This window comes from Myotis brandtii, unplaced genomic scaffold (assembly GCF_000412655.1).
Source record: "Myotis brandtii unplaced genomic scaffold, ASM41265v1 scaffold1013, whole genome shotgun sequence".
NCBI classification, from domain to species: Eukaryota; Metazoa; Chordata; class Mammalia; order Chiroptera; family Vespertilionidae; genus Myotis; species Myotis brandtii.
Genome location: NW_005353379.1, coordinates 269,415 through 285,138, shown reverse-complemented (window position 1 = coordinate 285,138; position 15,724 = coordinate 269,415). Strand labels below are relative to the sequence as shown.

Below are 15,724 nucleotides of genomic sequence, written 5' to 3'. Positions count from 1 at the left end.
ATCCGTGTGTGCAAAAGGCAACACCCACTTACACACAGGAAGTAGGCAGCTAGGCATGTGGAAGCACGGGACAGGGATGGGCAGGGACTCCCAGGGTCAGCCGCACAACAAGGAGGTGGGGACAGGGATGGGCAGGGACTCCCAGGGTCGGCCGCACGAGGCTGTGGCTCATCCTCCACGCCCACTGGTGGGTCCCAATGCCCAGGACACAGTCGGTGCCCAATCCTGTCTGCGAATGAGTGGAGTGGAGCTAATGCAGGGCTAACGAGAAAGCTGGGTGGTCCTGGAGGAGGAGCTTTGGGAGCTGCGCCCCGGCTCTGAGACAGCAGGTGAGCGATGGGGCTCGAGCCTGCAGAGCACACCGGGTCCTCCGTGCTTCCTGCCATGGCAGGTGCCGCCTGGGGTGCCGACGGTTAGCATCACCCCTGCTCTGATGCCCGCGCCGAGGAGGGAGGGAGGGACACACACACACACACACACACACACACACACACACACGCACACGCACACGCACACACACACACGCACACACGCACACACGCACACGCTGGGCGCTGGGGGACCTCATCTGGTCAGTCTCCTTCCTCGTCAGGCCCTTGGCCTGTCTCCAGCCACCAGCTGCCACCACCTCAGAAGCCCCTTGGCCTCCCACGTCCCTTGGGCCCCTGGATGCCTGCATCGGCCCAGGTCAAGTGGCTGGGATCAGACCCACTCGCCCCGAGAACGTCGGGGCGCCCTGCCGGCCCCTCGCTGGACACCCACATGGACACACATCTCCCGCAGCCCAGCCCAGCCCAACCCTGCCCAAAGCAAGCTTCCGAGCTGCCTCCCAGGCCCGCCCAGGCCCCAGCACCCCGCACTGAGTTCTGAACATTGCTCTCCCACCGCCACCAGCATAGCTGACAGGTGAGTCACAGGCACCGCAGCCGGCCCAGAGGGCCTGCCGGTGGCTCTGGCATCCAGCTCTGCCCACATGCCGATGAGACGGCTCCTGCCCAGCCTGGCACGGCCACGGCCACCAGAGTGTGCCAGGCAGGAGACAGCTGTGACTGGGAGGCCGGCCGGGTGGGGTGGGGCGGTGGGGACAGAGCTGCCTTCCATGGAAATGCTCTGCCTTCTGTGGCTCCATCCCATTGCCGGTGTCATCATAAAATAGTAATTAAAGCGATATGCAACGATGACAGCGACGGTAATAAAACAATTAGAGCAGCTCCCGTGCGGTGCCATGTGCCGGGGCCAGTGCCAGGCCTTGGCACACAGACTCTCCCAGCCTTTCAACAGCGCAGAGGTGGGCACGATCGCGCCCATTTCACAGGTGGACAAGTGGAGGCGTGGGGACGTGATGAGAAGTGGGGTGGCACCAGGCAGGAGCCTTCCAGGCGGGGAGTCTCCCAAGGGGCCAGCAGGACAATGCGCTGGTCACTGAGGAGGGGGATCATCTCTGGTCTCGGGCAGCCACACACAGGGCGGATGGAGTCCCCCGCCACGCTGCTCTGGGCTTCCTGGGCCGACGGGAGGACGCTGGCGGTTGCGTGGTGAGAAGGTTTTAATCCTTATACCACACAGACTTCGAGCCGATCACATTGTAATTTTTTTTTAAAAATTCACCCCTAAAAGGAAGAGCCTGAAAGCTGCTGGCCTGGCCGCAGGGACCTGCAAAATCACAACGTCACGGACCAGCCTGTGCCGGGGGGCGGGGGGGGGCGCGGGGGGAGCAGCGCCCAGCAACCCCCTCTGGCTCTCGTTCCAGGGCCCCTCCCGGCGATTTCTCAAGCATTTCCCCACCTGGTGGATGAGGAAACGTTGGTCCTGGGAGATGAAGCACGGGGGAGGGTGAGCCGCTGGGAAGGGGACCCCGACGTGCCCACTCCAGCGCGGCCCCCGCGGCCCCAGCTCCCACCCCTGGCCTTGTCGCCTTTCCTGGCTCTGAGGTCCTTCCTCTCATCAGAGTCCCGGTCCCCACTGCTTCTCCCCTGGCCCTTAAAGGCATCTGATGCCCGTCGCGTACGTCTGAGTGTGAGTCTCAATCAACGCATCCTCTCTCCGAAGTGACTGCCTGGGTGGCAGAGACCGTCCCGTGAAAGGGCATCTGGTGTGAGGAGACAGGCGGTGGCCGCTCCGGATGCCCTGCGGGTAGGAAGGACGGGCACAGTGCACACGGGGCCCTCCAACCGCTCGCGGTCTCGCGTCCTGCAGGAGTGCTGGGTCCGAGGCTGGCCGGAGGGAACTCCCCGCCCACAGTCCTGGTGGGCCTGCAGGGGAGCCGGTGTCACCCCGCTTCCTGCTTCAGCGGCTGGCAGCTGGGCCCGGCCTGTTGGGGTCGCTGGGGCCATCCCTCGGTGTTCTCTCAGCACTTCTTCCCGCACGGCCTGCCCCCGCCCTGGGCTTGACCGCTTCCCGGGCCTGAGGTGGACGGGCAGCCATGCTGCTCCCTGGTCCCTGGGCACCATCCACAGGACGCAGCCCGCTACTCAGGGGGCAGCTTTCCCTGCCCAGCGGGTTAGCTGCAGACCGATCAGCCCCTACAGCAGCGGTTCTCCACCTTCCTCATGCCGCGACCCTTTAGTACAGTTCCTCATGTTGTGGTGACCCCCAGCCATAAAATTATTTTCGTTGCTACTTCATAACTGTAATGTTGCTACTGTTATGAATCGTCATGTAAATATCTGATATGCAGGATGTATTTTCATGGTTACAAATTGAACATAATGAAAGCATAGTGATTAATCACAAAAACAATATGTAATTATATATGTGTTTTCCGATGGTCTTAGGCGACCCCTGTGAAAGGGTCGTTCGACCCCCAAAGGGGTCGTGACCCACAGGTTCAGAACCGCTGCCTTACAGGCTATTCTTGTGGTCGGCCGGCTGTTTATGGTGCCTATTGCACTTGCTGGTAAGGAATCGCCCAGCCTGGGCCCCACACGCTCTCTAGATGCCGGGGGTGAAACGATGAACCGGAGCGACCTGGGTGAGCAGAACCAGCATCTCATGTTCGCTGTCAACAGCATCGTTGTTACCAATGGTTCCTCATCTGCCACCTTCACATGGCCCATGGCAGCTGACAGCACCGCTAAGGACTTGGTGACCCTCTGAACCCACTGAACAGAGGGAAATGGAAGCACAGAGAGGTCTGTGGCCTGGGGGAGGGGGCCCAGCTGGCCCCGGACTGGCATAGGACCAGCGCCCAGGCCTGTGGCTTCAGAACCTGGGTCCCACCTCGGCATCACCACAGCCTCTGAGAGTGGGGCTGAGGCTGGACGGGGGCAGGGGCGGGTGGGGGAGCAGGTGCTGCTTTGTTTGGAGGCCTTGACTTGATGCAATGTGCACCTCTGACAGGTACCGGTAGCCCTGAGGCACCCGTCCCACAGCCTCAGCCCGTCCTGTCCGCCCTCGTCCCCTGGCCCGTGCACCCACCGCTCAGGCCCTCCCGCAGGAGGAAGGAGGGTGTGACAGGACGCAGGAGAGGCTGGGGTTGGGCCAGGTGGGCCCCTCTGCTTCTCTGCCTTCCTCACCTTCCCGCCCACGGAGGGTCCGACACCTAGAAAAGTCCTTCTTGCTCCTGCGGGTCCAGGCGGGTGGGAGATGAGTGGTTACATGTGCAGAGGAGCCCACGGAGGCTCAGCGAGGAGTCGGGGACAGGAAGTGGCTGCGAGGAGACTGTGGTGTGAGGCCTGCAGTCCCACCTGGCTGGCTGTGCGCACCTGGGAGGAGGAGATTCCTGGGCCACCTTTCACCGGGGTGCACCCCCCAGCCTCCTGTTGCCTGGGGAGGGCCACCCTTTCTCCAGCTGCAACTGTGCTGGGGCCACTGGAATGAAGCAGGGAAGCTTCAAACTTCACTTAGAAAGACAGACACCACCCACTCCAGGAAGCCTTCCTGGCTTTCCTGGGAGGCTGAGAAGCACCTCCCCTCTGGGAAGCCCAAGGCTCTGGCTTCGGCGTCCGTCCCTGCACTGGCCTGTGCGCGCAGGAAGGAGGGCTGGGGGGCCTTCTCCCGCTCGGCACCTGGCTGGCTGCAGGCCACCTTGGACACCTCGTCTGTGTGTCCGCCCAAACTCTGCCAGCCGGGGACAGGCAGGAGGCGGCTTTGGAAGAAGGCAGATGAGCGACACAGCAACGGCTCAGCCTCCTGCTCCCGTGGCCATGTGGAACCGCCAGACCAGAGGAGCGGGCGACCCGTCTGGAGGCGCCGCAGGCCGCAGGGGGCTCCCTGCGAGCTCTGGGCACAAGCCAGCTGCCCGTTTCTCCCTCCACGCGACGCCAGGCTCTGCTCCCTCTCCCTCTGCAGCAAGGCCTCCTCCTGAGGAGGTGCATCCACTCAACAACAGGCAGCTCCACACACTGCCCCCGCCCGGCCCTCCGCTTCCTGTCTGTACAGTGGGAGCTGAGAGTTCCTCCTCGCAGACCTGCAAGAATGACTTGACGTGAATGTTCATGTGCATGTGCATGTGCATGTGCGTGTGCGTGTGCATCTGAGTGTGCGTGTGTGTGCGCGTGCATGTGCGTGTGCGCACACGGCTGAAGTCAAAGGGTGGCCTTATCCAGGAGAAACACACACACTACACTGGGGACATTTTTTACAACTTGCAGTTGTCCTCCGGTCACGACTTGGCTGAACCCCGGCTCCTGTCCCCTCCGCTCTCGCGGCCACACAGCCCGAGTCCTGGCTGGAGCGGCATTCGGCGGACGTGGTCTGGATCGGCTCAAGTGGAGTGAGTCACAGCGTGACTTCGAGCGCTGGGCCCTCTGGGGCCACCTTAGGTCCAACCATCCCCGTCCCCAGTGAGCCAGCGGGTGACCCGAGACTCGGGGCGAGGGATGGCTTCCCTGGTGCCCTGGTGCATTGTGGGTCACCTACGTCGGGACCCCAGAACACAGGCCCAGGCTGTTGTGTTCCAGACCTGAGCTCAGGGAGGGCTGGGGGTGCCTGCTCCCAGCCTGCACCTGGGCAGTGGGCGTGGGCCCCATGGACATCTGTGTGTGTGGCTGGTACCCTACAGGGGGCCAGGGCCCCAACACCCCCTCCTCTCTTGCCCCAGGGAAGGGGTGTGGGGGAGATTCTACCCAAAGACATCACAGATATCGAGCTGCGGAAGCAGGGACGGGAGGCAGCGGGTCACCCTGATTCTGGGCAGCATGCCCCCCCCCCTTTCTCTCTGAGCTTGACTTGGAGCCAAGTGGAGGGATGGGCAGAGCTCGGCATGAGCCCGGCGCAGTGCAGTGCGGTGGGGGTGGGGAGGGAAGCAGGCCTGAGCTTGTCCGGCTGAGGAGGGCACTCCCAGACACCCTGCGCTCTGGCTGTGGGACCAGGCCGACCCGGGAAAGGGTGGAGGTGGGGGGGCCGGCCCTGCAGATTCTGGGCAGAAGCCCACCAAGTTTGCAGATGGGGCTGGTGGGGCGGGGAGACTAGGGGACCCCACTTGTAAACTGGGGCTGCAGGAGGAACTGGACAGAAAAGGGCCAGGAGGCTGGGAGCAGCAAGGCCTGGGGAAGGCCAAAGAAGGCTCACCCACCGAGGGGGCAGGAGGGGAAGGGAGGCCAATCCAAGGAGAGTGTGTGTGTGCGCACATTCATGCGTGTCTGTGTGTGTGTGTGTGCGTGTCTGTGTGTGTGTGTGTGTGTGTGTGTGTAGTGTGCATGCGTGTGTGGTGTGCGTGCGTGTGTGGTGTGCGTGCGTGTGTGGTGTGCGTGTGTTCATGTGTTTTAGGGGAGATAACCAAGGCCCAGGCGCCCACTCACATAAACATCCTGCCCCCTCCCCCGGGCCTGATTGTAGGGCTGGCCCCAGTCTGGGCAGGGCTCCAGAGGTCACTGTCCAAAGACGGTGGCCACCGATTCCGTGTATGGCTTCCAGGGCTGTCCACAGAACAGGGATTAGGAACCAGAGGCCGGATTCTTGATTCCTGGGCCTGCTAGTTATCTGGCTATAGGAGCCTCAGTTTTCCCATATGTAGAATGGGTCTAACAGCTTGGTGTGGAAAATACGTAATATCTATCCATATATGTCCCTAGTAATAGTGTGTCTAGAAGCGCTTTGTCCAGCAGAGGCGAAGGGGAAGAAGGAAACAAGACAGGGAGTGAGATGAGAGGCAAGGCAAAGGGCTGGCCGCCCGCTTCCCACACCTCCACCTGCCCGTGAGGAGCACCCGCGGGCATCGCCGACCAGCGGGAGCTCTCGGGTAAGGACAGGAGCCGCCATCGCACACACGTGTACGCTAGTAATTGGCCCTCGTTCTATCTGCGCTGAGTTTTAATACATTAGATCACAACATACCCATTGTTCTATTCGTTATTATTTTTCTGGCTTTTGCAGTTTCATGCGTATGAAGTTCTTGCTTACTCTAATATGGTAAAAAAGGCACTCCTCCAATATTTTGTTTTAATTTTTAAAAATTTAAATAGTTAACATGTTCTTTTCAAAATTACTTTATTTCCCGATAACATTTATAGAATTGTTTGCCTTTCCTCCGTGGCTTTGGCGTGCCATCTTGGATGCAATGACTTTTTGTTACTTGGAGAATGCGTTCTACAGTCTGTATGACTTACACTTCTATTTCTCATTTTCTCTCACTTGCTTAGATTTTTGTGTGGAAAGACTTTCGACCTTTTTTTACTGAACCCTCCTTGGGGGCCTCAGGTATTGTTGGCGGCTGCTTTGAAAGCGCTAGTTTTCTTTGGAAGCCATTGGTGGTGCACTGAGTGGGACTGATTTAATGAGTAAGGCTGTGTCTGCATTAACTCCGCCTTTGCCTTATCCTTGGAGGCCCAGTTTCATTTGCTCTAATGGGCCCCTCAGTGACTCCCATCGCTGGCCATAGGCTCCGGGGCTGCCTGTCACAAGCACTAACAGAGTTGTGGGGTCACCTTGGAAATGGAAATTGCGACCTGGGGTGGTGGCTGAAACCTTTTTTTTTTTTTTCATTTACTGTCAATAGGCATTCGAGTCGTTTCCACTTTGGGCTGATCACATAAAGCTGCTGTGGACACCCCAGTGCCTGTCTTTTGTGAACCCCCCAGCACACATTTGTGGGTCTACATTCCGGGGTACGATGCAGAGGTCAAAGGGTAAGCAGAGGTTTCGCTTTCATGGATCCTGCCACGAACTCCCATGTGTGCGCCAGCTGCACGCCCACCAGCCGCGTGTGCGAGTTCCACTGGCCCCACCCCTGGGAACTGTCGGCCCTTTTTAATGAGAGCTATTCTGTCATCGAGGAAGTGAAAAACCCACAATGAGACACCACCTCACACCTGTGAGAATGGCTGTTCCCAAAAAGACAACAAACAACAGGTGCTGGCGAGGACGGGGAGAAAAGGAGCCTTGTGCACACAGGGGGAATGCGGATTGGCACAGCCACTGCGGACAACGGGGTGGAGGTGCCTGAGAAAACTAAGAAGAGAAGTGCCATTCAACCCCACAATTCCGCTTCTGGGTATCCATCCAAAGAAAGCAGAAACAACAATTCCCCTTATGTCCACTGCAGCATCGTTTACAAGAGCCAAAATACGGAGGCGACCTGGGTGTCCCTCAGGGGCGGGTGGATAAAGACGAGGTGCAGACGCACAACGGAATATTACTCAGCCACAGAAAGGCCGAATCTTGCCATTTGTGACAACATAGATGGCCCGAGAGGGTATTGTGCGAAGTGAAAGAAGTCAGACAGAGAGAGACAAATGCATAGGATTTCGCTTACATCTGGGCTAAAACCCAAAACAAATGAACAAACAGAAAGAAACAAATGAACTCATAGATACAGAGAACAAACTGACGGTTGCCAGAGGGGAGGGGGCGGGGAGATGGACAGAAAAGGGGGAGGGGATTAAGGGGTACAAACTTCCAGTTAAAAATAACCCTGAGGACGTAACGACCAGCATAAGGAGCAGAGTCAATCACACCGACACCGTTGTAACCAGCTGGTGATTAATAACAGGAAAGGAGCAGAGGGGGAGCCAGCCACGATGGGCGTGGCACGTGGGCAGCTTCACCAGGAAGCTGCAGCTTTGCACCCTCCAGGGGTCCAGCCAAGGGGAGACAGACGCGTGCCCAGTAAAGGTGGGGCGACACAGGGAAGGTGCGTGCTGCCAGTCACACCTGAGAACAAAGGCTACTGGCCAGCGTGCATGTGGCCACTGCAAGGGCCGGGCATTTGGGGTATTTCTTTAATCCCCCGAACAAAGAACTTCGCTCTCTTGTGCCCTGGCTGCTCTTGGGACTTGGGGACGTGTGTGACTCTGGGCTGGTGGGGCTCCCGTGAGGCCGCCCACACCACACGGCCCACAGCCTTGCAGACCGATGGGCTGCAACTAGCCCCGTGCTGCACGGGGCCAGCCATTGTCACTGTAACTAAAAATCGATTTTAAAAATTAACAAATGTGCCCAACAGGGTGGCACCCATGGCTTCTGTGAAGGGACCTCCTGCAGATACGTGGCGGCTTTTCGGCCTGGCACACCCTGAGGGCCTGGGCAGTTTCACGGGTGTTCTTGCAGTGAGCGCGGGGATTTGAACCTCTGGACTTGCATGACGTTGTGGGGGTTTCTGGGTCAAGTGAAAAGCGAACCCCTCTCAGAGGTCACCTCTGGCTGCTGTCGGGAAGTGAGCGGTTTGCAGAAATGTTCAACATCAGCACCGCCCCTTCTCACACGCCTTCCGAGCACCCTCTGCGCCTGGCCTCTGCATCCTCCTAGGGGGCTGTGGATGCACAGAAGTTCTCAATGAGGCTCGATGATCAGTTCTCGCGGTTAGGACTCTGTGTGCTGCTTAAGAAGTCTTTGCCGATCTCGAGGCCATGGAGGTATTCTACTATATTTTCTTCCAGAAGCTTTATGGATTTGATCATGTGAGTTTTGAGGCCAAAAAAAATTCATTGAATATCAGCAGTTTCATATGGTTCATTCTCATACCTCCCACATGTGGGTCTGTGGTTTCTTCACTTTTGTGTGTGGAGCAAGCAGGGGTTAAGGTTCCCTTCCCCCCAGTGGACGCCCGTGTTTCCCGCACATTGGAGAGGCCGCCTTTGCCCGCTGGACGCAGGGTGCTCTGCCCCGGCAGGCGGCTCTTCTTGGGTGGGTTGTCCCGGGTCCTAGTCTGTTCCCGGATCAATGTATCTATTTCTATGCAGATGCCTCCCGGTCTCCGTGGCCACAGCCTAGGAAATTCCCCGCATCTGGCGGTGCAAGGGAGCCAAGGCTTGGGGGGGGGGGGCGCGGGGGGACTGCCTGCTTGAGAGCAGATATTATCAACCCAGGACGCTCATCTGCCCTCAGGAGCAGCTCCCATAAGCGTCTGACCCAGCCTTTGCCCTGGGCCAGCTGCGCAGACGCTCTGCAGGGCGTGCAGGAAATGGGGGGGAGGGGTCAAGCTCCCAGATGGTCCTAATGTGCTCCCCGGGCTGATATGCTGCGTGAGAGGCAGGGGAGCCCCCTTTTCAGAGGAGGAGCCTGAAGCTCACCAGCATCCTGTCTAGAGGCGTCTCGCGCTCTCTTCACCTGCAGGTGCTCTGCTGTGCTCCTCATGCCCTCACTGTTTACCTGGAGAACTCCTACTCACCCTTCAGAACCCAGATCGAGTGCCCGCCTGTGAGGCTGTCCCAAACCCTTCAGTGGGAAAAGGTGCCTCTTGCATGTCCTTCTCTCCCAGAGACAGCTCTGCCTCCGCCTTTAGCAAACGCAGCCGTGTCTGCGAACTCCCCTGTGCGCCCAGCCACCTGGCTCTGGAGTCAGGACACGGCACGGTCATTCACACGTCCCTCGGTCTCTCACCGCCCAGCATCTGGGAGAACCAAAGGCCAGGGTGAAACTGGACGCTCCTGTCACACGCCTACACACGGCCAGGCTGCAGGCATGCCCGCGCCTCTCCCCTGGCGGCCACGGCCCTGTCCGTCAGCTGCCCGCAATGTCCCCGGACCGGAAAATCTCCTTCTCCCTCCAGCCCTCCAGGACGCCAGGCCCCACTCCACGGGCCTCGGGCCCTCCCAGCTACAGGTGGTCAGGCAGCCTCGGGTCGAGGCTGTGCCCACGATGGGCGCTGGGAGGGACTGGTCCTCCAACCACCTGATCCCACTGTTCCCCATGTGGGTTCCCCACTGTGGGCTCCCCTGGCTGAGGCGAGACTCGAGGACTCTTGGCCCCGATGGGCAGCGGCTCCAGCCCACCTGTGGCACCTTCCTCATGGCCCCCGGGCTCTGGGCCCTGTCTGCGCCCAGGCCTCCCCAGGGCAGCCCCTCCCGCTGAAGCGACCCTCCCGCGTTTTTTTGCCACTGAGTGTGCCCGGGACGGGCCGCGGGTGTGGCCCACAGACTCGTAGGCCTCACCCAGTCATTAGCAGGCAGGGTTTTCCCCTCCAAACCAGGGCGCAGACCCAGATTCTGGGTCAGCGTCTGCTGGCTGGCTCTCAGCTGCCACCACCTCGGCTTGTCCTCTGTCAGGGGCGTCTGGCCACCCTCAGTGACAGGGGCCCGGCTTCGAGGTTTCCCACTGCATCTGGCCACTCGGTGCACCGGCCCAGGTGCACTCTGGCGACAGGCCTGCCTCCCTGGGGGAGGGAAGGGGGCAGCTCGGCCTCCTGCGGTGGCTCTCCCTGATGCCAGCAGCGCTGGGCCCTGGGACCCACCGCGGGCTGGTGGGTCTGTGAGCGCAGGCGGGTGCGGTGAGCCTCTCCTTTCTCTCGGCGGCTTTCCCTGAGTCCATCAGAGACTGCGGGGCTGAGAGGAGGGCGGGGGCTCATCGCGTCCATCCCAGGATCGGGGCGTTGGGAAGGTTCTCAGCCCCATCTCAGAGGGCCAAGAGCTCCATTTTACTTCCAATCTTTTAAAAATGGATTCTAAAGTAATACCTGTTCCTTCAAGACAACTCAGAAAACAGAAAGATGGGGGGCGGCAACCATAGCCCCACTACTCCAGAACAACAAATACGCAATCAGAAACCAACTTGAAATTTTTGAACTTCGATGTGAATTTTTTGTTGTTAATCCTCACCAGTGGATATTTTTCCATTGATTTTTAGAGAGAGCGTAAGGGAGAGGGAAAGACAGAAACATCGATGTGAGAGAAACACATCGACTGGTTGCCTCCCACACTCGCCCTGACCAGGGCCTGGGCTGGGGAGAAGCCTGCAACCGAGGTATGTGCCCTTGGCCGGAATCGAACCCGGGACCCTTCGGTCTACAGTCTGGTGCTCTATCCACTGAGCCACACCAGCCAGGGCTGATGTGAATTTTTGATTCCTGTTACTCCTCACGAGACTTTGTATTTAATTGTCTATTCATCTCTTTTGTGTTCTCTTCCCCAGAAGATCCCCAGGTGAGCTAAGGTAATTATTGGGAAATAACAGTCATTGAAAAAAAAAAAAAAAAGAATGGACTTCATTAGGGAAGCCACCACCCAGCGGGTGTGGTCTGAATGCCACTCTGCCTGGGGAGCGAGAAGTCCCGGAGGTGAGTGGCCATTGCTCCCAGCTCCATCCCTGCCCATCTGCGCAGGCACGGGCCTCGGTCTGCTGCTCCAGAGGCCATGGGCATGGACGTGTAGGGAGGAGAGCCAGCGACACGGACCCATCGGGCTGGCTCCGGGACGTCTCCGGAACGCACGGTGAGTCTGCCTTCCCTCTGAAGAGGTCTCCGGCTTCTCGTCTGTGTCAAGGGGGGCTCGGATCGCAGGAAGGCCCCGACCGACCGGGTGGGCTCCTGCAGAGCGTCCCGGGAGCCCCAAGTCTGGGAAGCAAGCCCCTCTCGTCTTCACGGCGCCTGGCTTCCCGGTGCCGCCCTCCAGTGCTTCTCCAGAGGGCAGTCCTGGGTGGCTGTGGGGAATGGCCTGTCTGGGGAGACAAGGGGCCTCCTATCGGGTCTGCCCTGCCCCACGGCTGTGGCCACGCCAGCCGTGTCTGGGGGCTTCCCGCGTCGGCCTGCCTCCCTGAGGGGGACGCTGGTTACTCCCCCCGGGAAGGGAGGCTCGCTCCTTGCACTTGTGCAGAATCGCTGGGCGCCTCGGTTCCCACTCCATCTCCCAACATGCTGGGTGTGAGCACAGATCGCGCCTTTGTCCTCCCTGGGACTCAGTGTCCCCTTCAGAGCACAAGTGGCCCTGAAGGTGATGCTCACCGGCTCTTGCACACCCACGTGTCCCCTCGCCCTAGGACAGCGATGGCGAACCTTCTGAGCTCGGCGTGTCAGCATTTTGAAAAACCCTAACTTAACTCTGGTGTCGTGTCACATATAGAAATTTTTTGATATTTGCAACCATAGTAAAACAAAGACTTATATTTTTGATATTTATTTTATATATTTAAATGCCATTTAACAAAGAAAAGTCAACCAAAAAAAGAGTTCGCGTGTCACCTCTGACACGCGTGTCATAGGTTCGCCATCACTGCCCTAGGATAAGTCGTGAGGGCGGGAGGCACGGCCAGGCAGAGAGCTGACCTCGAGGGAGGGTTTGGAGAGGCCCGTAGGCTGGGGGGTGCTGCCTCTCAGGAGAGCACCGTGTTGGGGCTCCGAAGGCCGCGGGCCGGTCGGCAGCATCGGCACAGACCAGTGCTCGGGCCTGGCTCACGGCCCGGCGCCTGGCACCAAACAGCAAGGGCTCAGAATAGTTCTTAAAGAATGAAGGCAGAGGTCTCCAGGCCAGATTCGAGGTGAGGTGATGTGTCTGTGTTGGTTCGCAGGAGGGCGGACCACGTGTACCACAGTGGTCAGGAGGTGGAGTTCCCGCTCTTCTCTCGCCTCCAACAGAGTTACGGAGGTAGGGCTGACCATCACTCGCTTTACAAAATAAGAACCGCCCGCCGGCGTGGCTCAGGGGTTGAGTGTCAACCTATGAAGCAGGTTGACTTTTGATTCCCAGTCAGGGCACATGCCCGGGTTGCGGGCTCGATCCCGTCGTGGGTGTGCGGGAGGCAGCCGATCAGTGATGCTCTCTCATCATTGATGTTTCTATGTCTCTCTCCTTTCTTCTCTGAAATCAGTAAAAGTATTTTAAAAATCAGTAATAACCACTAATGTGTCTAGCGTGATCTCCGCTTAAAACAACGTCGATGCCTTAGAATAGTGGACCACAGACACGCCCGAGGTCTCCAGCCCAGGGCTTCCTGCTGGTCTCCGAGGCCAGTGCACGTCGCTGGGAAGGACCGGGCGTCACGCGAGTAAAGGCAGTTAGGTCACCCACGTGCTTACGCTCCGCGAACTCCGGGAAGGACGGGGGAGGGCTGGTCTCCGAGGGCCGGGGCCTTTCGGGACAGGAGGCCTACGTCCAGCCGGGGCAGGAAAGGGCCCGGCAGTGAGCGGCACTCCAGCTGGCAGACAGCTCACGAGGCTCACAGGATGGGAACGCGTCCGCAGCATCCTGAACTCATAGTCTCATTGGCTCGTGAGGACAGACACACGTAACCTTTCCTGCCCGTCAGCCTCATGGCGGGGCTGTCCCGGAGGGGCGGGCGGGCTGCGCGGTCCCTGCTCGCTGAGGAGGCGGATCTGAGCCGCTCGGCCTGAGCACCTGTGTCGCGTGCGCTCCGCGTGTGGTGTGGGTTCTCCGCAGTCTTCTGGCAATGATGAGTGTGAAAGGGCTTTTTAAAAATATATATACATTATTGTTGATACTATTACAGATGTATCCCATTTCCCTCCCCTCCCCCCTCCTCCCAGCTCCTCCCACCCCTCCAGGTCACCACCCCACTGCCCGTGTCCATGGCTGTGCATATAAGTCTATGAGTTCTTTGGTTTATCGCTCCTCATCCCCCGCCCCCGCCCCCCGAGGTATGCCAGTCTGTTCCATGCTGCAAGTGCTTCCTAACATCAGAGTCACTGTTGTTAAAAGTGCTATCACATCTCACTGTCCCCACCCCTTCGGGGCTTTGATTGGCGGATCCCAATTGCTAAGCTCATCAGGAGATGCCCCCGAGAGCCCTCTGGTGGGCAAGCCCTCCTGCGCAGACTGGGCTCGGAGCTCAGGCCCGGCTTTGGGTTTGCGGGGCGCGCCGGCTTGGAGCTGTCCGGCTTGGAGCTGTCCGCAGGAGGAGTGCCTCCTGAGCCGGTGTTCTTTTCTTTCCAGGCGGGAAGGAAGTCATTCCCCCGGGTCCCGGGGAGGAGCGTGGGCCGGAGAGTCAGAACTGCAGTCCTGCCCACAGGCTCGGTTTCTGTGTTTTCTTCTTCATTTTGTTTACTTACTTTATCTAGACAGGCCGGCCCCCTCACCCTCCCACCCACCCACACCCTCCAAAATAAAAACCGAGAGAGAGTTGCTCAACTTGGGCGTCTATCCATCTCTTGGGAAATAACCAGCCGCTCAGCTATTTTAATTGATGGAATAAACAAAAACGAGCCTCGGGCATCTGGGACGGGTACCCACCCATCTGACACGTTTGGGTCAGTGGAGGGCCTGTGATGACGGATGGGAAGGCCAGGCTGTGGGCACATGGGGGCCTGGGCAGGAGGCCCGTGCTCAGATCCAATGCTTAGAGGTGGGGGCAGCTGAGACCTGGCAGGTGCAGACTGTGTCCCAGGGCTGGGAGCTGTGGAGCAGCATCGAGGGGGAGGAGGCCAAAGTCGTCGTCCCCCCCACCCCCCACCCCAGCCATCTAGGAGATGACAGTTTGAAGCTCTGGAGGGCAAGGAGGCTGCCTGCCAGCCTCCAGACCCTAAGCTGGAGAAGACCAACATGCAGGCTCCTACTTCCATAATCAGTTCCTGTTCCTGAAACTCGGGGGGGGGGCGGGGGCGGGGCGGTCCGCCTGGGCATCGCTGTAAACCGTGTGGGTGTCTGTGCCAGAAAGTGCTCCTGGATGGAGCTCCGAGCAGTTTCCTCCCGGCTCCGGGCCGGGCCAGGCCTGGCAGGGGCTCCGCGGCTTTGCCTCACCTGGCTGGTGAGCCCCCGCGAGGGTGCCCTCGGAGCTCCTCACGGATGTCTGATCCCCTCCACCCTGGGCTCTGGGAGTGGTGTCCACGGAGGGCCATCCACCGGCGAACGTGAAGCTCCTGTTACCAACCCAGCTGACTCCACCCCAGCCCAGCCCACGCACCTGAGACGGAAGCCACCCCATCTTCTATGTCTGTTGCTTTCTGAAACACCCCTGGGGGTTACTAATCTTCTCTTCTCTAATCTATTCCCAGACCATCTCTGAGCCTTTGTTCATCACCAGCTATTTTTAATTTTTACTGAGAAAACATGTCATCGGGAGAGAAGGGTGCTTAGACATCACCAGGCTCTGGAGGGGGGGGGGAGTTCTCCCCAGTGTCACACAGCAATAGGCGTACGGTCAGGGCCGGGACTCCTGATTTCCTGGTGCATATACCAAGTGGCTCAATGGGTTGAGCATCGTCCAATGCACTGAAAGGTCGCTGGTTTGATTCCCGGTCAGGGCACATGCCCTGGTTGTGGGTTTGATGCCTGGTCGGGGTGCGTGTGGGAGGCAATTGATTGATTTTCTCTCTCTCTCTTCCCCTTTCTCTCTAAAAATCAATAAAGACATATTATACTTGTATTTGTCAGGATGCTTTTGGCTTCAGTAACTGACCACGTAACTCACGCCAGCGTCACTGGAAGCTAGCGGCAGGGGCTCAGGGTGGCCCAGCTCCAGGGTCTCTGCGGAGCCCTGACGTGCACCCTCTTCACATTCTGGCTCTGTCCCAGGGTCACTCTCTCCTCAGGCACATGGCTATGGAAGCCCCTGGCGTCTACACCTTCCTTCCCAGGACACCAGAGGCTGGAACAGGGCAGCATCCTAACATCTCAGCAAA

At 59.1% G+C, this 15,724-nt stretch overlaps 1 protein-coding gene across 1 annotated transcript in view; it reads left to right on the top strand.

Annotated features, from left to right (window-relative positions):
* The first annotated feature begins 11,207 nt into the window (after positions 1–11,207).
* SERPINA12 (serpin peptidase inhibitor, clade A (alpha-1 antiproteinase, antitrypsin), member 12) overlaps positions 11,208–15,724 on the top strand; it is a 14,180-nt gene continuing 9,663 nt past the window's right edge. Inside the window, exon 1 of the mRNA XM_005853238.2 lies at positions 11,208–11,585. The gene's annotated coding sequence lies outside the window, so the exon portion shown is untranslated. The remainder of the gene's footprint in view (positions 11,586–15,724) is intronic.